We start from the raw sequence: 24,590 nt of genomic DNA, 5'->3' as shown, positions 1-24,590 counted from the left end.
TCTACATCTTGCCTGGTCACTAAAAGAGCGTTCAAAAGTCTCAGTCTAAATATTACATGATTTTTAAAGGACGGTAAAGGCTTGCAATGTTCATATTGTACTTGTTGGATAAATAACGTTTACAATTTACCGACTGCCTCCAGATTTTGAACACAATGCCATAAATATAATAATCCTTTGTCAAGGTCCAATGTGCTATATTGTTAGCATTAGCCTTTTTTCAGATTAATTCTAGCTCTTCCAGAATCTTAATGACAATGGTAGGAACTGCTTAGGTTCTAAATACATATACATGCTTATTCTTTAGGGAGAGTCAGCTATGTGAGTAAAATTTCTACTTACTCAGGAAAGGCCACTAGTTATTCAGGGATGTTTGATAATTGCCCATAATAAGTGCAGATAATTTGGTTAGAAAGATGAATGGAATATCATGGCCACAGAGAATAAATAAAGGATAAATTAAAAAAACAAGGGAGTTTGTCAAATCAGATGATATATTCAGGGAAAAAGCAAAATACTACTTGAATTTGGAAGATGAAGGAGGAAATCAGGCATTTGTTTAAATCCTGAAAACCCTTACCACGGAGTCTTCCTCTTTACTCATTAGAGGCAATTTATATATTTGTGTTGAAATATTTGTAAATTTTCTAACCACCCTTTGATGGATGCTGATAGAAAGATTTAGTGGCAGAGAAAGGAAAAATACATAGCTATTTTAAAATTAGTATTTCTAGTTTGAAAATTTGGTTGACCTCTTTTCCTGCTCTGAATGCTTACATAATTTTATGTAACCATTGTATTTATAGCTAAGTGGGGTGATAAAACATAGTGTATGATTTTTTATAATAAAAAGAGAGCAGCAAGTCCCACTGCTTATGTAGGACAAGTGCAGTGGCAGTGACATTGCCTGCTGTTTCAGTGACATTGAAAGAAAGCACTGCAATGGAAACACACACACACACACACACACACACACACAACTATTTGGAGCCCCTATAGCCTTTTCTAATGAGATGTTGTTGCATAAACAAGGAAATAAGGGGGCAGTAGAGGTTCTCTTGTATTCCATTATAAATATTGATGATGGTTTGTGATGAGTGGTAGCACATATGGAAAAATATAAAATGGGAAATGAAATCAGCTTTAATTTCAACAGGCCAGACCTCTGGAATTAAATATCAAAAGATAAGTTTCCAATTTGGTGAATGATATTTTTTTTAAATAAAGGAAGAAAGGCCTTTACATTTTAAGACAAACAGCTTAGTTTTTCCACCTTATTTTCCCCTTTATATTTGAATATAAATATTTGAGTTCCATTAAGCTATAGATATGAGCAATACAGATCTATGCAAAATTATCTTTTTGTAAAATTTTACTGATGCTTCAGAAACTATTGTTTTAAACTTCAAAATATTTTTTGTTAGTAATGATCTAAACCAAATAAGCATGTAAAGTAAATTGTAACACCCTGCACTACTTAACATGTCAAGTGTGCTTTTATATACATTATTTCATTAGTATGTTTGTTATCAATGTCTAGTTGAGAAAATCTGGCTTAGTGGTAGTAATGCATTAATTATCACAAAGCAAGTAAATAGAACACTAAGGCTGATATACCCCTTCAACATTACCATACAGCTGAAAACAAATTTATGGGAAGAATCCAGACTAGATTTTATTAAATTCAAAAAATTAAAGGGCAGCTGGAAGAAGGAAGCGGTACATAAGAATAGTCATTGACTTTAGTGATACTAGAGAAAAAATACAACAGTATAGTCAATTAATGGCTGTCACGTTAGTACTTTAAACAAAAATATATTGAGCCCATTAAGCTTGTATCTGAGTTAGTTTCAATACTATAATCACTGAGTTGCTGTTCTTGATACCAGTGGATCAGTTACACTCAGCAAGCATAACGTGTGGAAAGACTGACACATGGTAACAGTAACAGTCAATCAAATGAGAAGCTGTCAAATAAAGAATGAATTGTTTCTAACATCAGAAGATTAAAAAGACAAGACTCTCAAAGGAAGGAGATTACTGACCATGGCAACACCCACACAAATATTTTATTGCATTTGTTTTCCAATTACATAAGATTTTAATGAGCTGTGGAAAAACAGTAGGTGTAGATTACACTATATTAGGCTTATCTTCAGCAGCTGTCTCTGGCCTTGAATGACATTCTACCACAACAAAATTATTCAAAGCATATGACCACATGCATAAATCTGGTGATTTTGAAACCCCAATCAAAAGTACCATATTTGTCATTGTTCTAATGCCTATGAAATGTATTGACTTGAATAGTACAAGGAAAATAACGTTTTTTGAGGCAATCAAAAGCCTCCTTTGTGAGAAAAATAAGAAGGTGTTAAAAAGCAGTAGATCATATATTGGATGCTAAAGGATTTTTATGGCAATATGTTTTCTCACACTAATTAAATAAGCAAATAATACTAATAAAAGCATTGCATCATTTTCTTTCTTCTTTATTTTATCCGACAAAGACATGTAAAATGTTTTTAGAAAAAAAAATCATAAAATAAAATATTCATCTATTTTTGCAAACAACCAATGGCATTCCCTGTTAGAAGCACATTTTATCCACATGCATCTTACCAAACATCTTCCAGAACAGTTCTAAAATATCCACTGTCATGCTGATATTTCTATCCTACTAAAGAAGATTGTTTTAAAGCATGTTTTGGAAATGAAGAATATTAAAGTTTTAAGTTAATTCCATTAGTCTACATCAGGAAAATGAAAGGTCTATTATGGAATATAATATTTATATCCACATTTAGAAATATACTATAATAACTTCTATAACTTAGGGGAGATATATGTCTAATTAGAAAATTAGATCAAGTTATTTGTGCTGTATTATAGTACCAATCTTTCCAGAATAGTCAAGGTTCTTAATGGATTTTTGAAGATTAGATAGTGAAAAACATTTGAAAGAATATTCCTTAAAGATCTTTCTAAATTATTTGAAATATAAAGGTCAGTTAATTTTGAGGAAACTAAGGAGCCTTGATTCTTACAGAAAAAAGCACCATATATATATTAAGGAAAATAACCATCTTCATACATGTAGACTCGTACTTTAAAGGACAGAAAGGATACTAAATAACTGTGAGTTTATTACCAAGACAAGGTATTATGCCAATTTATTGACAACATTTGTTACATTTAATATTCACAAGCATTTCCTTCACCATGTAAAATAGTTTCAATAGTTCCTAGGCCAGAAATACTACTTTTTTCACATAATCATTTAAAAATCTTAATTATTTCTCCTTATATTTTTCACAAACAAGGCAAATATATTACAGAAAGTGTTTTATTAAAAAAGCAGAGATCTAGAGAAGTTAAAATGAACTATCTTTTTAATGATAACAAAAAAGAGAAGTATTTTCTCTTTCACATATTAAGAAAGAGAATTTTTTTAAATCCCATTTTTAATACCATCAAAAAGAATAAAATAGAGGCCTCAGGCCATGGCCTTTAAGAGTGCAGGTCCCACTGGTGCTCCAAACGAGGTGCCAATGGGCAGCCTGCCATCAGAATCCATGTCTGGGTCATCCCCCAGGTATGCACTCAAGCCTTTTAAAAATATTGTGAGATGTGAATGGGAGTTTTCTCAGAGAATATATGAATAATTCATTTATGGGGCCATCAGGACCTCATGGAGTTTGAGCACAGACTGTTACCTCGCAGAGCAGGAAGACTCCCAAACAGCGACGGCAGACTGCATGCAGAGTACCAGCAGGAGGAACTACAAGATGGCAGAGGAGTAAGACATGCATATCACCTTCCCCTCTACAAATACATTAAAAATAAATTTACATGTGGAACAATTCTTACAGAACACGTACTGAACGCTGGCAGAAGACCTCAGACTTCACAAAAGGCAAGAAACTCCCCATGTACATGGGTAGGGTAAAAGAAAAAAAAAAAGAAAAACAGAGACAAAAGAATATGGATGGGACCTGCACCAGTGGGAGGGAGCTGGGAAGGAGGAAAAGTTTCCACTCACTAGGAAGCCCCTTCACTGGTGGAGACGGGGGTGGGCGGGGGTAGAAGCTTCAGAGCCACAGAGGAGAGCACAGCAACAAGTGTGCAGAGGGCAAATTGGAGAGATTCCCGCACAGAGGAACAGTGCCGCCCAGAACTCACGAGCCTGAGAGGCTTGTCTGCTCACCCGCCGGGGCAGGAGGGGGCTGGGAGATGAGGCTCAGGCTTCGGAGGTCAGATCCCAGGAAGAGGACTGGGGTTGAATGCACGAACACAGCCTGAAGGGTGCTAGTGCACCACAGCTAGCCAGGAGGGAGTCCAGGAAAAAGTCTGGACCTGCCTAAGAGGCAAGAGACCATTGTTTTGGGGTGAACAAGGAAAGGGTGTCAGAGCACCGCCTGAATGAGCTCCAGAGAAGGGCACAAGTGGCGGTTCTCAGCACGGACCCCAGAGACGGGCATGAGATGCTAAGTCTGCTGCTGCAGCCACCACAATACTTGTTTGCAAGCACAGGTCACCATCCACATCTCCCCTGATGGAAGCCTGTGCAGCCCACAACTGCCAGGGTCCCATGATCCAGGGACAACTTCTCCGGGAGAACACACGGCCTGCCTCAGGCTGGTGCAACGTCACGCCAGCCTCTGCCACCGCAGGCTCACCCCGCATCCATACCCCTCCCTCACCCCAGCCTGAGTAAGCCAGAGTCCCCTAATAAGCTACTCCTTTAAGCCTGTCCTGTCTGGGAGGGAACAGAGGCCCTCAGGGGACCTACACAGAGAGGCAGGGCCAACTCCAAAGCTGAACTCCAGGAGCTGTGTGAACAAAGAAGAGAAAGGGAAATCTCTTCCAGCAGCCTCAGGAGCAATGGATTAAACCTACACAATCAACTTGATGTACCCTGCATCTGTGAAATACTGAATAGACAACAAAACATCCCAAAATTGAGGTAGTGGACCTTGGGAGCAACTGTAGGCTTGGGGTTTGCTGTATGCAACTGACTAGTTTCCAATTTTTATGTCTATCTTAGTATACTTTTTAGCGCTTATTATCATTGGTGGACTTGTTTATTGGTTTGATTGCTCTCTTCTTTATTTTTTAATTACTTTTTAAATTTATTTATTTTAATAATATTTTTTAAATATTTTTTATTTTAATAATTTTATGGTATTTATTTTATTTTATTTTTCTTTCTTTCTTTTAGTTTCTCCATTTTCTTCTGAGCTGTGTGGCTGACAGGGTCTTGGTGCTCCGGCTGGGTGTCAGGCCTGAGCCGCGGAGGTGGGAAAGCCAAGTTAAGGACACTGGACAACCAGAGACCTCCCAGCCCAACGTAATATCAATTGGTGAGAGCTCTTCCAGAGATCTCCACCTCAATGCTAAGACACAGCTGCACTCAACGACCAGCAAGCTCCAGTGCTGGACACCCCATGCCAAACAACTGACAAGATAGCAACACAACCCCACACATTAGCAGAGAGTCTGCCTAAAATCATAGTAAGTGCACAAACACCACAAAACACACACTGGACTCGGTCCTGCTCACCAGAAAGACAAGTTCCAGCCTCATCCACCAGAACACAGGCACCAGTCCCCTCCACCAGGAAGCATACAAAACCCACTGAACCAATGTTAGCCACTGGGGGCAGACACCAAAAAAACGGGAACTACGGATGTGCAGCCTGCGAAAAACAGACCTCAAACACAGTAAGTTAAGCAAAATGAGAAGATAGAGAAATATGCAGCAGTTGAAGCAGAAAGGTTAAATGCCTCCCCCACCCAGGCCAAAAAATTAAGAGGAAATAGGCAATCTACCTAAAAAAGAATTCAGAGTAATGATAGTAAGGATGATCCAAAATCTTGGAAACAGAATGGAGAAAGTACAAGAAACGTTTAACAAGGACCTAGAACTAAAGAGCAAATAAACAGTTATGAACAACACAATACATGAAATTAAAAATTCTCTAGAAGGAAGCAGTAGCAGAATAACTGAGAGACAAGAACAGGTAAGTGACCTGGAAGAAACAACAGTGGAAATAACTACCGCACAGCAGAATAAAGAAAAAAAAATGAAAAGAATTAACAACATTCGGAGAGAAAACTGGGACAAAATTAAATGCACCAACATTCAAATAATAGGGGTCCCAGAAGAACAAGAGTAAAAGAAAGGGTCTAAGAAAATATTTGAAAAGATTACAGTTGAAAAATTCCCTACCATGGGAAAGGAAATAGTCAAACAAATCCAGGAAGCACAGAGAGTCCCATACAGGGTAAATCCAGGGAGAAGTATGCCAAGACACACATTAATCAAACTATCAAAAATTAAATACAAACAAAAAATTTAAATGCAGCAAGAGAAAGCAACAAATAACATACAAGGGAATCCCCATAATGTTAACAGCTGAACTTTCAGCAGAAACTCTGCAACCCAGAAGGGAGTGGCAGGACATATTTAAAGTGATGAAAGGGAAAAACCTACCAGCAAGATTACTCCACCCAGAAAGGATCTCATTCAGATTCGATGGAGAAATTAAAATCTTTACAGACAAGCAAAAGCTAAGAGAATTCAGCACTACAACACCAGGGTTACCACAAATGCTAATGGAACTTCTCTAGCCAGGAAAAAAAAAAAAAAGGAAAAAACGTACAATAACAAACCCAAAACAATTAAGAAAATGGTAATAGGAACATACATATCAATAATTGCCTTAAATGTAAATGGATTAAATGCTCCAACCAAAAGGCATAGACTGGCTGAATGGATAAAAAAACAAGACCCATATATATGCTCTCTAAAAGAGACCCACTTCAGACCTAGGGACACACACAGATGGAAAGTGGGGGATGGAAAAAGATATTCCATGCAAATGGAAATCAAAAGAAAGCGGGAGTAGCATTTCTCATATCAGAAAAAATAGGCTTTAAAATAAAGACTATTACAAGAGACAAAGAAGGACACTACATAATGATCAAGGGATCAATCCAAGAAGATAAAACAACTGAAAATATTTATGCACCCAACACAGGAGCACCTCATTACATAAGGCAATTGCTAACAGCCATAAAAGGGGAAATCAACAGTAACACAATAACAGTAGGGGACTTTAACACCCCACATTCACCAATGGACAGATAATCCAAATTGAAAATAAATAAGGAAACAGAAGCTTTAAATGACACATTAAACAAGAGGGACTTAATTAATATTTATAGGACATTCCATCCAAAACCAACAGAATACACATTCTTCCCAAAGGCTCATAGACATTCTCTAGGATACATCATATCTTGGGTCACAAATCAAGCCTTGGTAAACTTAAGGAAATTGAAATCATATCAAGTATCTTTTCTGACCCAAATGGTATGAGACAAGATATCAATTACAGGAAAAAAAAAACTGTAAAAAAATACAAATACATGGAAGCTAAAAAATACATTACTTAACAGCCAAGAGATTACTGATGAAATCAAAGTGGAAATCAAAAAATACCTACAAACAAATGACAGTGAAAACATGAAGACCCAAAACTTATGGGATGCATCAAAAGCAGTTCTAAGAGGAGATTTACAGCAATACAATCCTACCTCAAGAAAAAGCTCGAACAAACAACCTAACTTATACCTAAAGCAATTAGAGAAAGAAGAACAAAAAATCTCCAAACATAGCAGAAGGAAAGAAATCATAAAGATCAGATCAGAAATAAATGAAAAAGAAATGAAGAAAAAAATAGCAAAATCAATAAAACTAAAAGCTGGTTCTTTGAGAAGATAAACAAAATTGATAAACCATTAGTGAGACTCATCAAGAAAAAAAGGGAGAAGATTCAAATCAATAGAATTAGAAATGAAAAAGGAGAAGTAACATCTGACACTGCAGAAAAACAAAGCATCATGAGAGATTACTAAAAGCAACTAATGCCAAAAAAATGGACAGTCTAAAGAAATGGACACATTCACAGAAAAGCACAACCTTCTGAGAATGAATCAGGAAAAACAGAAAATGTAAACAGACCAATCACAAGCACTGAAATTGAAACTGTGATTAAAAATATTCCAACAAACAAAATCCCAGGACCAGATAACTTCACAGGCGAATTCTAACAATCATTTAGAGAAGAGCTAACATCTATCCTTTTCAAATTCTTTCAAAATATAGTGGAGGGAGGAACACTGCCAAACTCATTCTACGAGGCCACCATCACCCTGATACCAAAACCAGACAAAGATGTCACAAAAAAAGAAAACTACAGACCAATATCCCTGATGAACATAGATGCAAAATCCTCAAAATATTAGGAAACAGAATCCAATAGTACATTAAAAGGATCATACACCATGATAAAGTTGGGTTTATCCCAGGAATGCAAGGATTCTTCAATATATGTAAATCAATTAATGTGATACACCATATTAACAAACTGAAGGATAAAAACCATATGATAATCTCAATAGATGCAGTAAAAGCTTTTGACAATATTCAACACCCACTGATGATAAAAACTCCCCAGAAAATAGGCATAGAGGGAATTTACCTCAATATAATAAGGCCATATATGACAAACCCACAGCCAACATAGTTCTTAATAGTGAAAAACTGAAACCATTTCCACTAAGATGAGGAACAAGATAAAGTTGCCCACTCTCACTGCTACTATTCACAATAGTTTTGTAAGTTTTAACCACATCAATCAGAGAATAAAAAGAAATAAAAGGAATCCAAATTGGAAAAGAAGAAGTAATACTGTCACTGTTTACAGATGACATGATACTACACACAGAGAATCCTAAAGATGCTACCAGAAATCTACTAGAGGTAATCAATGAATTTGGTAATGTAGCAGGATACAAAATTAATGCACAGAAATCTCTTGCACTCGTATACACTAATGATGAAAAATTTGAAAGACAAATTAAGGAAACACTCCCATTTACCATTGCAACATAAAGAATAAAATACCTAGGAATAAACCTACCTAAGGAGGTAAAAGACCCATATGCAGAAAAGTATAAGACACGGATGAAAGAAATTAAATATGATACAAACAGTTGGAGAGATATACCATGTTCTTGGACTGGAAGAATCAACACTGTGAATAAGATTATACTACCCAAAACAATCTATAGATTCAATGCAATCCCTATCAAACTACCAATGTCATGTTTCACAGAACTAGAACTGAAAATTTGACAAATTTTATGGAAACACAAAAGACCCCGGATAGACAAAGCAATCTTGAGAACGAAAAATGGAGCTGGAGGAATCAGGCTCCCTGACTTCAGACTATACTACAAAGTTACAGTAATCAAGACAGCACTGTACTGGCACAAAAACAGAAATATAGATCAATGGAAAAGGATAGAAAGTCCAGAGATAATCACACACACTTATGGTCAACTTATTTTGGATAAAGTAGGCAAGAATATAAAATGGAGAAAAGACAGCCTCTTCAATAAGTGGTGTGGGGAAAACTGGACAGCTACATGTAAAAGAATGAAATTAGAACACTCCCTAACACCATACAAAAAAATAAATTCAAAATGGATTAAAGACCCAAATGTAAGGCCAGACACTATAAAACTGTTAGAGGAAAACTTAGTCAGAACACACTATGAGATACATCACAGCAAGATACTTTTTGACCCACTTCTTAGAGAAATGGAAATAAAAATGAAAGTAAACAAATGGGACCAAATGAAACTTAAAAGCTTTTGCACAGCAAAGGAAACTATAAACAAGATGAAAAGACAACCCTCAGAATGGGAGAAAATGTTTGCAAATGAAGCAACTAACAGAAGATTATTCTCTAAAATATAAAATCATCTCATGCAGCTCAAGATCAAAAAACAAAAACCGCTTCCAAAAATGAGCACAAGTCCCAAATAGACATTTCTCCAAAGAAGATATACAGATTGCCAACAAACACATAAAAGGATGCTCAACATCACTAATCATTAAATAAATGCAAATCAAAAGTACAATGAGGTATCACCTCACACTGGTCAGAATGGTCATCATCAAAAAATCTACAAACAATAAATGCTGGAGAGGGTGTGGAGAAAAGGGAACACTCTTGCACTGTTGGTGGGAATGTAAATTGATACAGCCACTATGGAGAACAGTATGGAGGTTCCTTAAAAATATAAAAATAGATCTACCATAAGACCCAGCAACTCCACTCCTGGGCATATACCCTGAGAAAACCATAATTCAAAAAGAGACATGTACCAAAATGTTCACTGCAGCACTATTTACAGTAGCAAGGACATGGAAGCAACCTAAGTATCCATCAATAGATGAATGGATAAAGAAGATGTGGCACATATATACAATGGAATATTACTCAACCATAAAAAAGAAATGAAATTGGGTTTTTTGTAGTGAGGTGGATGGACTAGAGTTTGTCATAGAGAGTGAAGTATGTCAGAACGATAAAAACAAATACCGTATGCTAACACATATATATAGAATCTAAAATTTAAAAAAAATGGTTCTGAAGAGCCTAGGGGCAGGACAGGAATAAAGATGCAGATGTAGAGAATGGACTTGTCAACATGGGGAGGGGGAAGGGTAAGCTGGGATGAAGTAAGATAGTGGCATTGACATATATACACTACCAAATGTAAAATAGATAGCTAGTAGGAAGCAGCCGCATAGCACGGGGAGATCAGCTCGGTGCTTTGTGACCACCTAGAGGGGTGGGATAGGGAGGATAAGAGGGAGATGAAAGAGGGAGTGGGTATGGTGATATATGTATACATATAGCTGATTCACTTTGTTATACATCAGAAACTAACAAAATATTGTAAAGCAATTATACTCCAATAAAGATGTTTTAAAAAAACCCAAAACTGAAAAAAAACCAACACTCCAGCAGAATTCTCTATGAATTTGGTATACAGAAAGATTTATTGTACAAGCCTCAAAATATGCAAACAATATGGAAAATATCTGATAAACTTAAAAACAAAATAATAAAATACCTAGGAATAATCCTACCTAAGGATGTAAAAGACTCTTACTTGTAAAACTAAGACACTGATGGAAGAATTTGAAGACAACATAACCAGATGGAAAGATATACACTGTTCTTGGATTGGAAGAATTAACATTGTTAAAATGACCATACTACTCAAGGCAATCCACAGATTCAGTGTGATCCCAATCAAAATACCAATGGCATTTTTCACAGAGCTAAAACAAATGATATTTAAATTTGTATGGAAACAAAAGATCCCAAATAACCAAAACAATCTTGAGAAATAAGATAGCTGGAGGAATTATGCCTCCTGACTTCAGACTATACTACAGAGCTACAGTAATCAAAATACTATGGTACTGGCACAAAAACAGACACACAGATCAATGGAACAGAATAGAGAACACAGAAATAAACCCACACACTTACAGCCAATTAATCCATGACAAAGGAGACAAGAATTACAATGGAGAAAATAGAGTCTCTTCAAAAATTGGTGCTGGGAAAAATGGACAGCTACACATAAAACAATGAAATTAGAACATTCTCTAACACCATATAAAAAATAAAATAAAATTGATTAAAGACCTAAATGTGAGACCTGAAACCATAAAATTCCTAGAGGAAAACATGGGCAGAACACTCTTTGACATGAATCATAGCAATAGCAATATTTTTTTGGATCTGTCTCCTAAAGCAAAGGAAATAAAAGTAAGAATAAACAAGTGGGACCTAATTAAATGTAAAAGCTTTCATACAGCAGAGGAAACCATGGAAAAAACAAAAGACAACATACTGAATGGGAAAAGATATTTGCAAGTGATATGACCCATAGGAGATTAATATCCAACATATATAAACAGCTCATACAACTCAACATACAAAAAAACAAACAACCGAATTAAAAAATGGGCAGAACTGAACAGACATTTTTCAAAAGAGGAAATGCAGGTGGCCAATGGGCACATGAAAAGATGCTCAACATCACTAATCCTAAGAAAATGTAAATTAAAACCACAATGAGATATCACCTCACACCTGTCAGAATGGCTATCATCAAAAAGAACACAAATAACACATGTTGGTGAGGATGTGAACAAAATGGAAGGCTCGTACACTGTTGGTTGGAATGTAAATTGATGCAGCCACTGTGGAAAACAGTATAGAGGTTTCTGAAAAAACTAAAAGTAGAACTGCCATATGACCCAGCAATTCACTCCTGGGAATAGCTCTGAAGAAAACAAAAACATTAATTCAGAAAGATACACACACTCCAATGTTCATCACTATTTACAGTTGTCAAGGTATAGAAGGGACCTAAGTGTCAATCAACAGATCAATGGATAAAGATGTGGTGTATGTATATATATATGTGTGTGTGTGTGTGTGTGTGTGTGTGTGTGTATACACATACACAATAGAATACTACTAAACCATACAAAAAGAATGACATTTTGCCATTTACAGCAACATGGATGGACTTGGAGGGCATTATGCTAAGTGAAATAAGTCAAATACTGTATTACATTACTTATACGTGGAATCTAAAAATAATACAACAAACTAGTGAATATAACAAAAATGAAGCAGACTCCCAGATATAGAGAACAAACTAGTGGTTACCAGTGAGGAAAGGAAGGGGGGAGGGCAATATAGGGATAGGGGATTAAGCAGTACAAACTATTATGTATAAAATAAGCTATAAGGATATATTGTACAACACAGGGAATAAAGCCAATATTTTATAATAACTATAAATGGAGTATAACATTTAACATGCTGAAGCACTATATTGTTCACCCATAACTTAAATAATATTGTATATCAACTATCTTCAATAAAAAATTAAATAATAAAACTTATGGAAGATAACAAGAGAAAAAAAGTAATTTTTCTACCTCAAGAAACTAACTAAGTAAATAGAAGTTAAATCCAAATAAACAGGAGGAGGAATATAGTAAAGAACAAGAGATCATGAAATTTTAAATAAAATAAAAACAAAACCAATAGAGAATATAAATTAATCTAAGTCTGTTTGCTTGAGAAGATCAATAGAATTAATAAAACTTCAGTCCAAGTGACCATGAAAAAAGGCAGAAGATGAAATTTACCAATATCGGGAATGAAAGAGGGACTTTCAGTTCAGAGTATACAGACATTAAAAGATCATAAGGGAATGATACAAATTTTATGTCAATAAATTAATTAATTTAAAATAAATTGACAAATTCCTTGAAAGATACATATTATAAAAATTACAAAATGAAATAGAAAAACTGAAACCTTATATGTATTAAAGAAATGGAATGTGTAGATAAAAACCTTCTTACAGGGAAAACATAGGGCCTAGATAGCTTTATTTTATAAATTCATCAGAATACTTAAGAATGAAATAATACCAATTATACATAATCTGTTCTAGTAAATACAAGAAAAGGGAAACTTCTCAATTCATTTTGTGAAGCCAGCATTGCATTGATACAACAACAAGACAAAAACTTTACAGGGAAAAAAGAATACCAACTGATATCCCTCATTGAATATAGATACAAAATACCTTAATACAATATCAGCAAATTGAATCCATCAATATATAAAAAGAATGATATATCATGAAGAAGTGTAACTTATTCCAGAAATGCAAGGTTAGCTTAATATTTTGAAAATGATCAATTCGATTCACCATATCCAGAAGATAAAAATGATTTATATGTCGACAAGAAACCAAATAACCCAATCAAGAAGTGCACAAATTATTTGAAGAAAAGTAGTACTTTACCAAAGACAATCTTCAAATGACCAATAACCTCATAAAAAGATGCATAATATCATTGATCATTAGGGAAATGCAAATTGAAGCCATACAATGATATACCATTACACACTTCAACAATGAAAATTAGAAAAACCAACAGTGTGAGAAAATAGAGCAACTGGAATTCTCATATATTGTCAATGAGAATGCAAAATGGTACAAACACTCTGTAAAGCAACTTCCATATTTCTTATAAAGTTAAGTATATATTTGTCCAATGACCAACAATGTCAATCCTAGGTAATTACTGAAAATAAATAAAAACTTAAATACAAAGGCATGTACCTAGTTATTCATGTTTGCTTTATCTATAATAATCTCCAACTGAAAATAACCCAAATGTCCATCATAATATATCTAAATTGTGATATACCTATACAATGGAATACTACCCATCATTAAAAAGAATCACCTACTGAAACGTGCAGCCACATGGATTAATAACAAAAGGAATACACTAAATCAAAGAAACCACTGAGAAAAGATTATATATTTTATGCATATATTTACATGAATTTCTAGGACATGCAAAACTATAGTCATAGAAGGCAGATCAGCATTTGCCAGGACCCAGGGGACCAAGGAAAAGGAATTGACTGCAGAGGGACACGAGGTTAGGTTTTAGAATGTTAAAGGTGTTTTATGCCATTATTTTAGTGATTATATATAAATTATCACAACTCTTCAAACTTTACCCTTAAAATTTAGGTGGATTTTATTGTATGTATATGATACTCTAACAAAGCTGATTTAATACAAAAGTGTCTTATCCAAAGTCACTTACTTGTTAAAAGTAGACTAGTTTACAGATCCAGATATCCTGAGTCTGAGTACACTACTATATATGTTTCTGAAAGTTAGTGCTACTATCACATATGAAGAAATAAACTGAGATGACCTCTCCCAGCTGTGAAGAAAAGTTAATTCAGAGTGCTATGCCTTTTTCATGATTTTCATTCTGATTAATATTATGCTGTAAGACAGGTCCATTGCTACCACACAGAGATGATATGATTTATGTGAATGGGGACTGTTTGTTAAGTTGTTTCCTCCCAAAATTTAAATATTAAAATCCTAACTCCCAGTACCTCAGAAAGTGACTTAATTCGGAAACAGAGTAGTCCCAGATGTAATTAGTTAAGATAAGGTCATACAGGAACAGGGTGAACCCCAAATCCAATATGACCATTGTCAATATGAAAAGGGGGAATTCTGAGATAGAACTGCACACAGCAAGAACACAGTATGAAGATGAAGGCAGAAACTGGGGTGATGGACAGAAGCTAAGTGATGCCAAAGATAGCCAGCCACCACCAGAATCTAGGAGAAAGACATACAACAGATTCTCTATCACAGCCCTCTAAAGGAACCAACCCTGCTACACTATGACTTTGGACTTCTAGCCCTCAGAACTGTGAGAAAATTAATTTGTTGTTTAAGCCACCCAGTTTGTGGAACTTTGTTACAGCAGACCTAGGAAACTAATTACAGGGACTCATGAAGTTGTACAGGGCACAAGGTGCAATGACAAGAGAGTCTTCCGGCAGCTGCAGGGATCAGGCCTTGGGCATGTACATAAAACTCGGTAAATCAAGTATATATAAGGCCCTTTTACAAAGGCAAATTTTATAATAAAAATAAAAATAAATATGGAGTTTTAGATATTGAATAACATATAAAATAGACAACTAATAAGGAACTACTATATAGCTCAGGGAACTCTACTCAATACTCTGTAATGGCCTATATGGGAAAAGAATCTTAAAAAAGAGTGGATATATGTATACGTATAACTGATTCACTTTGCTGTATACCTGAAACTAACACAACATTTTAAATCAATTATACCCCAATAAAAAATTTTTTAAATGTCTTGAATTGTAGGTCATTTTTAAAGAATGCTTTCCATTTCCAAGATGGAATTTTAGTCTGCTCCACCACCTTTAGCAATAATGTGTCTGTAGAAAAATAACCAACTCTGAAGTCATTTGGCCTAGTTTCCCAATAGTATCAGTTTCCCAAGTTTCAGTGTACTTACTACAAAGTTTGGTGATGACTTCATGAGCACATGGTTCATATAATAATTTCAGGAATATTTGAGTTACTGGAAGAACTCCAAATGCTATTATCCATTTTTCTAATTCACATTTTTTGGCATATAGCTCTAGATACAAAATTAACGCTTCAATAGTACTTTATTATAATTGTTATTGCTTACTCTTAACTACATACTTAGATGCTTAGTTATTTTAATTTGTTTATTTAGCTAAGCAATTTCACTATATACTAATCTAATTTTCTTTAGCTTATTCACATAGAATATGTTCATTTGCATGTAGGTATGAAGCAGCTTTTCTAGTTTTGATTTTGAATATCTCCAAGTGTGCCTTTGTAAATCAGGAGATGAATAGGGTGGGGTGTTTTTCTGAATATCATTTAAGGTTGTTGCAGGCAGGATAGAGGATGAGTAATGAAAGTGACTAATGAAGCTCTGGAGGACTAGAAGGACTGGTGAATATAATGGCTCAGCAAAAGTCACTGGAGTTGAGTAACTCTGGTTTGGGTAAGACAGAGAATCATGAAAGCAGACCTAAACTGTAGTTCAGGGGTCACACATTAAATGAATGTAGACAATGTCACTTTTGCTAGTTATTTCTTATTTGTTATTAATGACTTGACTGTACAAATAATATTGTAAAACTACTAGAATATTTGTCCTTAAAGAGATTAGAATATAAAATGGAAGGTAGCTGCTGATATGGAAAAGTGCTTCCAAATACTTCTGTTTATACATGAAAATGACAGTACTCCCTCTCAGCCCAAATTAACTTTAGGAGGAATATATAGGTATCACATCATAACTACACACCAAGTCATTTTTTCTGTTGTTGTCCATTGAAATAATGAATCAATTTACCTCACAGGTAACATAGCATATATGTTTGAAATAAAAGTATTCAAAAACTCTATCACTATTAAACCTTGGCTTCATTAGTGCCACACAAACCAACTGAACTACAGAATGGGCAAGATACTAGATAACGACTGAAAACTTAAGTAGTATGTCTTACAAGTGAGAACTGTCTTACAGATAACTGTTGATACTATTGCCTTTAACACCCCAAAAGGACTGTAAGGAAAATTTTTGAATTGTCCCACCTTGTCCAGTTATATTTTAATACATATTTCAAGTCCACCCTTCCCCAATATTCATTATCTGCCTATGTTAGATTCCAGTGGTGTCTTCCTTTGAACTAGACAAATAATAAAAGTTATAAAACTTGACCTTTAATCATAGACTTCCCAGTTGAAAACTTAACGTTTACATAGATGTTAGGCTCCTCTCCTTATCTGGGCTGTAAGGATCCAGATTAGACACTATACTATGCTTCTTTTGTCCTCTCTGCCAGTTTCAGTTCATTGCTGAGCATATAGTAAAACTATAGTATAGTTTGCTACAATAGCAAACATACAGAAATCAGCCATATTATTATTATACACCTTGATCAACTTTCACAAGTTGAACTTATTCCTGTAACGTGTTCCCAGGTCAAGAAACAGAACATTTTAATCACCCTCAGAAGCTTCTTCATACCCCTTTTTCAAGTTGAGACCTAGTCCTCAAGGAAAACCCATACCCTGACATCAAATTGAGTTGCTTTTGTTTTTGATTTTTAAATATGGAATCATACAATATATACTCTTTTGGTCTGGTTTCTTTCACTTTGCTTGCAAAAATTATCCATATTGTTTTGTGTAGTTTTAGGCTGTTCATGCTCATTGATGTACAACATTCCACATTTTAGCTATCCATTTTGTGTTGATGGGAGTTTGACAGATTTCCAGCTGAAGACTATTTCACCAAATATAGAGCTAAAATATACTGATTTGCTCATTGGTATCAGATTTGATTATTCTAAGGTCATCCATTTCTAAGACTTGAAAAGAATGTTCTCAATAATAAATTATTCACATTGCATATATCAATATTTATTATACTGTAAATATGTGCTGTTTGATCTTAGGAAAGTATATCTTGAAAATATTAAGATGAAATGTTTGGATTGCTCCCTCAAAAAGCCAATTTCACTTAGCCACTTTCACTTAGCTCTAGTTTTCAAGTCCTCTATTAAAGTCTAGTCTTGCATCTTAGAGCAAAGAAGATACTACTTTTGGTAGGAAGCATCTGAGGATTGGTGTAGGTGTTTCCAGTTGACTAAGTTCAGAAACCAAATAAACCAACAACAAAAAATAATAAATCAACTAGCGTCTTCTTCACACGCCACCCAGCTTACTTCCTCCAAAACCTCTTAACGTGATGACTGTGAAATGTGTATATGTACATATACATATACACATATATACATAGACATACATAAATATATGTATTTATGTCTATTTTTAACAAAGACCTTTTTTGGAGCAATTTTATGTTCACAGCAAAATGGAGCATAAATTACAAAGAGTTCCCATATAACCATTGCCACCCCCCCATACCCAGAGCCTCACCCAGTATCAACATCCTATATCCGAGTGGTACATTGTTGCAATCAATGAACCTACACTGACACATCATAATCAATTAGTCCATAGTTTACTGTGTCAGGGTTCACTTTTGGTATTGTACATTCTATGGGTATTGATAAACCTATAATGACATGTATTCACCGTTCTAGTTTTATATAGAACAATGTCACAGCCCAAAAAACTCATCTGTGCTCTGCCTATTTATCCCTCCTTCCTTCATAACCCCTGGCAACAAGTGATCTTCTTACTGTCTCCATAGTTTTGTTTTTCCAGAACGTCACATAGTTGAAATCAGATATAGCCTTTCATTTGGCTTCTTTCACTTAGTAATATGCATTCAAGGTACCCCCATCTTTTCATGGCTTAATAGCACATTTTTTTTTTTTTTTAGTGCTGGATAATATTCCATTATTTAGATGTACCACAGTTGATCCATACACCTAATGAAGGGCATTTTGGTTATTTAGTATATGATTTTGCTACCATTCTTACTGCCCTCTTCCACACAAATCTTGTTGAAATCATCATCTGAAAAATATAAATGTTTTCTCTAATGAAATGATCCAGTTTTAATTTTTATTGTCCCAATTCAGATACAATTCTCTTTTGTTCCTTTGAATTTTACTGTGTTGTTTCAGAATATTATTTTGACAGATTTTTGACAATTTCAGTGATGAGTATAGATGGATTCCCAGTAGAGCTCTCTGCAGTGTGACTCCTGAAGAGAAATAGTCGATAAACCAATAACATCTAGCTTTTTCATTGCTTGTAAATAGAAAATTTAGTCTTTGAAAAACATACTTGCTGTTTTTACTTTAACAGGGAATAATCCCTTACTTTGTTTTATTTTCACACACCTTCTTAGTGTTCATACTCATTTTTATGTACACATTTTTCACATGAAATATCCTATTAGAAAATTAAAGCATGGTCTTCCTCTTAAAAATAGGATTGTATAAATAGCAATAACGTTTAGAAATTTAAAAATCCTTTCAGATGTACATTTTTTATGTGAATTTATCCTCTTTTTGTAATTTATTGAGTGATAAAAATCTAAAACTTCTTGAAAATTTAATACATTCAGTAGTTTAAATTTATTTTATTATGGACATGTACATCTGCACAAATGTTAAGTAAAGCAATTTTGGTTCTGTTGAATAAAGGAAAGAAACACCAAGAGTGAATAAGTCATGAAAATAGATCTTGGTTGCAACTTCTACTCTATCTTTATTCCTAAGGAGAGGAAGCTCAACAGTTTTTGTCATAACAGAAATCAATGACTATACTCTTCATATATAGCACATGATAAAGGAAATCTCAAAGAAGACATAGCTATGTGTATATAGAGGACTGATGCTCATTCACATAGGCTTGTTTTTGGTGTATTATTCTATTTTGTCAAGATTCATCTGTCTATCTGTATAACCATTTCAGTACCCATTTATTTAATAAAAGGTGGTATAATTTGTGAAGCTCTATTTATATTTTCTCTTGTTATATCTTATGAGAGCCAATATGTTAAATACTATGTGTGTGCATAGTTATATATTAAACACTTTGGTATAAGTTATACATTATAAAAAAATCAACGTTTTTGCCTTGAGAAGTTGATAAAATTTAGGTAGCAAAATCTATTTAATACTTATGCTGGATGAGGTTTTGATAAACAATCAGCCCCTTCTATTCTCCAGTTTTTTACCCCCCTCAAGAGTTATATCTTATGTCTTCTTGACAGACACAATATGGAAGAATTAAATGAAATGAATGAAGTCCTTCCAGTGTCTAAATAATGTCCTCTTAAACAAATGTAAACTTATCAGAATACCACTAATGACTATGTTATGATACTTTCTCATCATCACACCACCTGTGTTATCAACTAGAGTAAGAAAAAATATATACACAATGGTATTTTGCTCAACTTTAGTATGTTTTGATTTCTAAATGTGTTTCAAGTCTGTCACAAAATAAAATGTGTGAACTTGTTTTACCATCTTTAAAACAATTTAAACAGACTGATTCTCTGGGTCTAGTTAACAACGCATTACAAAACTTATGAAAATATATACTCCACTTAGTTTATAACACAGAGGGCTCATATTCTCAGAAGAATTTCCTATGTCATCTCTCCTCAGTCTTTATTTTGTTGCAAAAATGCAGCAGGATGATAAATCAGTGTAACAAGCTTAGCTTCAATCTTGGTTCTTTCTCTTCTTCACTGTAACCTTGATACGTCTTTCAAAAATTTTCAATCCTAATTTCCTAATAAAAAGGAAGCTTGAGTTTTATTTTTCTGAAGAAAATCTAGTTCTAAAATTATGTTAATAGTCTCCATTTGCATAGATATAATGTCTTTTACATATTTCCTGAAAGTATTTTCCTTAAATATTTAATCTCTGTAAGTATTTTTATTTTAAGGAGTATTTATGCAATGCATTTCAATACTTTATTTCAGGTGTGTTACAGCCAGGGAGAGCATAGGCATGTGTATGGGAGAAAAGAGAAAATAGTGACTCAAACTATAGATTTGCTGGGCATTTCTTTCACAATTTTTTCTTTCCTTTAGACAAATCTCATTTTATAGATGAAAAGAGAACTCTGATTTCAAGAAAGCATGGTATCATAATGCTATCCAAAGAATTAACAATTTCCTCTATATTTCCTCATCTGCTAAGGTAATCAGCATGTTTCTCTCTACTTCCCAATCTGTTGATTAAAATATTTAACAGGATTTGACCCATCCTAGGTAGCATTACATTCATTTGGCAACTAATAATGTGATTTTGCATAATTACTGTTCATTTCTGTAATTCATTGTCTCTGTCACAGAATTTACTTCCATTTAAACTTACGACTCATCTGAATTTTATAGTGAAACCGAAGAAAATCACTTTAATAAAAGTTACAGACACTTAATTTCCAAAATATACAAACATCTTATCAACTCAATAACAAAAAACAAAACAAAAAATGGGCAGCAGACCTAAACCGTTCTCTAGAGAAGACATACAGATGGCCAACAGGCACATGAGAAGATGCTCAACAACACTAACTATTAGAGAAATGCAAATCAAAACCACAATGAGGTGTCACTTCACACCAGTCAGAATGGCCATCATCAAATGTCTACAAATAAAAAATGCTGGAGAGGATGTGGAGAAAAGGGAACCCTCCCTACACTGTTGGTGGGAATGTAAATTGGTGCAGTCAGTGTGGAAAACAGTATGGCGGTTCCTTAAAAAACTAAAAATAGCATTACCATATGGTCCAGCAATTCCACTCCTGGGCATGTATTGGGAAAAGAAAAAGCTCTAATTTGAAAAGATACATGCACCTCAATGTTCATAGCAGCATTATTTACAATAGCCAAGACATAGAAGTAACCTAAGTGTCCATCAACAGATGAAAGGATAAAAAAGATATTATATATATATATATATATATATATATATATATACACACACACACACATATATTTATATAATGGAATATTACTTAGCCACAAAAATTATGAAAAATGCTGTTTGCAGCAATGTGGGTGGGCCTAAAGACTATCATACTCAGTGAAGTAAGTCAGACAAAGACTCATATGTGGTATCACTAACTGTGAAATCTAAAACGACAGAACAAATTAACTTAACGTAACAGAAACAGACTCACAGACATAGGAAACAAACTTATGTTTACCAAAAAGGAATGAAGGGGGGAGGATAAATTGGGAGTAAGAGATTAACAGATGCACACTACCATATATAAAATAGATAAACAACAAGGATTTACTGTATAGTGCAGAGAAATATATTCAATATCTTGCAGTAAACTATAATGGAAAAGAATAAAAAAATATAGATATGTATATGTGTGTATATATATGTATAACTGAATCACTTTGCTGTACACATGAAACTTACACAATATTGTAAATTAACAATACTTCAATCAAAAATGTTACAGACATGAAAATACATATTCTTTAACAAGAAAATATATTCTCTGTTGATATCTAAACTTGTTATTTTCCATCCCCTCACATTTGCTTAAAAGGAAAAAAAAATTCCACGGTATTCAAGATTAACTTTACTAATAAACAAAATATACCACATTTTAAATTTATAGGAGGGATATAGGAGATATCAGAGGGGAAGTAAGATGAAACCTTTAGCTCTCAACATGGGCAGGTTTCCAATACTTTTTATTATAGTAAAGGAAGAAGGCACCATTTCTAAAGGGCCTATGTAAGGGCCTGGTGTAGAAAGGGGAGAAATGTGCAAGTGAGAAATTTCTAGTCATGTAGCTGAGTGAACTCTTAGGAAAGTGGTAGACTGAGGGTCAGCTACAGGGTATATTATGGTAGTCCCTCTTCCATAGTGGTGAGTTCTGAGAGCCATAAGTATAATTTGGAAAAAGTAGGTTTAAACATATCTGAGAAACAGGGGTTTTCCCTTATTAATCTGTCAATCCCACACCTGGTGCCTTAAAGACAAAATTTGTATCATTCCTAGAGTCAGAGGATTTATAGGAGCTTATCCCTAGAACTTTCCCATCCTCACCTTCTACGCTGCACATGATATATTTGCAATCTCTGTGTTCATTGTACCATTTCTTATGTACATTGTTTCAAGTTTCCTTCAGAAAGCTACAGGAGGGGTTCAGAAGCATACAGAATATAGCTTCCCTTCCATGCTTCTTTCCATAAAGATATGGCAAATTTATACAAACTAGATATGTGCCATTTCTGAAATGTTGCTAAACTGTTTCTGATTGATGAGACTTTGGTCCAGCAGAAGCTGCAAACACTTGACATATTTTTTTTCTGCCACATAAATAAAATGATATTTTTTTTCTAAGAATTAAAGTATCTCAGCAGGTGGAATTGATTATTATTCATAAATATTTTCATAGGCCTTGCTAACAAACATAGCTACCATACCTTCAACAGATGCCATTTGTGATAATAAGTGAATAAAGAATTTTTTTCTTTAATATAGACATGCAGAATAAATGCTAAACAAGTAACGTGCCTTTGGCTTGGGAAAATGATCAGTATCCTTCTTTTGCTGACTCCATCTCTGACTATAACAATTTTTCGGTAAAAACATTTTTGTTAGGTAAGGGTGGAATTCCAGTTATGATGCAAGAAAATCATCATGTTCCATAGTAAATTGGAAAAAAAAAAGATTATTTACAGTTAGAAGAGTAAAATGCCTTGACAGCAACAAAAATGTTGGGAGAAAAATGTTTCTGTCTTCTTTACAAAACCTTTACTGTTTTTTTTTTTAAACTCCCAATTCTTAGATGTAGTTATTGACTGAGAACATTCAATGTACTCTCAGGTAGAGAAAGAAAGAAATGTATACAAAAAATGTGGCAGAGTCCCATGGTTTTCTTCTAGCATATCCCTTTGTGTGTGACTTGGCCCACTTCCGTCCATGTCATTTCCACAAACACAATTGTTCTACTGGCATCCTCACTGTCACCAATCCAGTGGTCACACTGGTGAATGATGGGAGGCCCATCACCATGGGTGGTCCAGGCACAGTCATTTCTACAGACCCTAGACCCTTGTTGGGTTTGACGATGAGAGGCAGGCAAGTAATTCAGCCTGGTGCAAAGAAAGCCCCTCCTTGGGATTATTAGACTTGGGACTCCAAACATTGAACTACTCTCTTTATTAAGTGAAGCTATGATTGTAAAACTCTGGAGCTGTCCAGAATTCTTACCATGTGGATCAGAAAGAGTAAAAGAATACTTGCTAATACGATGAATTGCAAATATGGCTAATAGGCAAAAAGAGGTAAGGAAAGCAAATCCAAAGATAGCATTCCAAGTTTTCAATAGTTCATAAAACTCATTTCAATTCCATACTTAGGACTTGCATCTGTATTGCATTTTTCTCATTATTTTTCTTAAACTTGGTCAGTTTGTATTTGTCACTTGCAACTAAATTAGTACTGACAAATGCAAATTGCAATATTGCTGATAAATTCACCAGGTTATTAAAAACTTTGTTAGGGAATTCCCTGGTGGTCCAGCAGTTAGGACTCCACACTTTCAATACTGAAGGCCTGGGTTCAATCCCTGGTTAGGGAACTGAGATCCTACAAGCCATGAGGTGCGGCCAAAGGAAAAAAAAAAAAAAAAAAAAAAAGCTCTGCTAGAGTATAATTGTAAGGGTTTTCCTAAACCTTTTCACTTATTATTCTTAAGATTCATTACTTGACACTCACACATGCAAGAATGTTTCATTCCCTAGT

This window comes from Mesoplodon mirus, assembly GCF_964341445.2.
Source record: "Mesoplodon mirus genome assembly, chromosome: 10".
NCBI classification, from domain to species: Eukaryota; Metazoa; Chordata; class Mammalia; order Artiodactyla; family Ziphiidae; genus Mesoplodon; species Mesoplodon mirus.
This window is presented reverse-complemented; position numbering follows the sequence as displayed.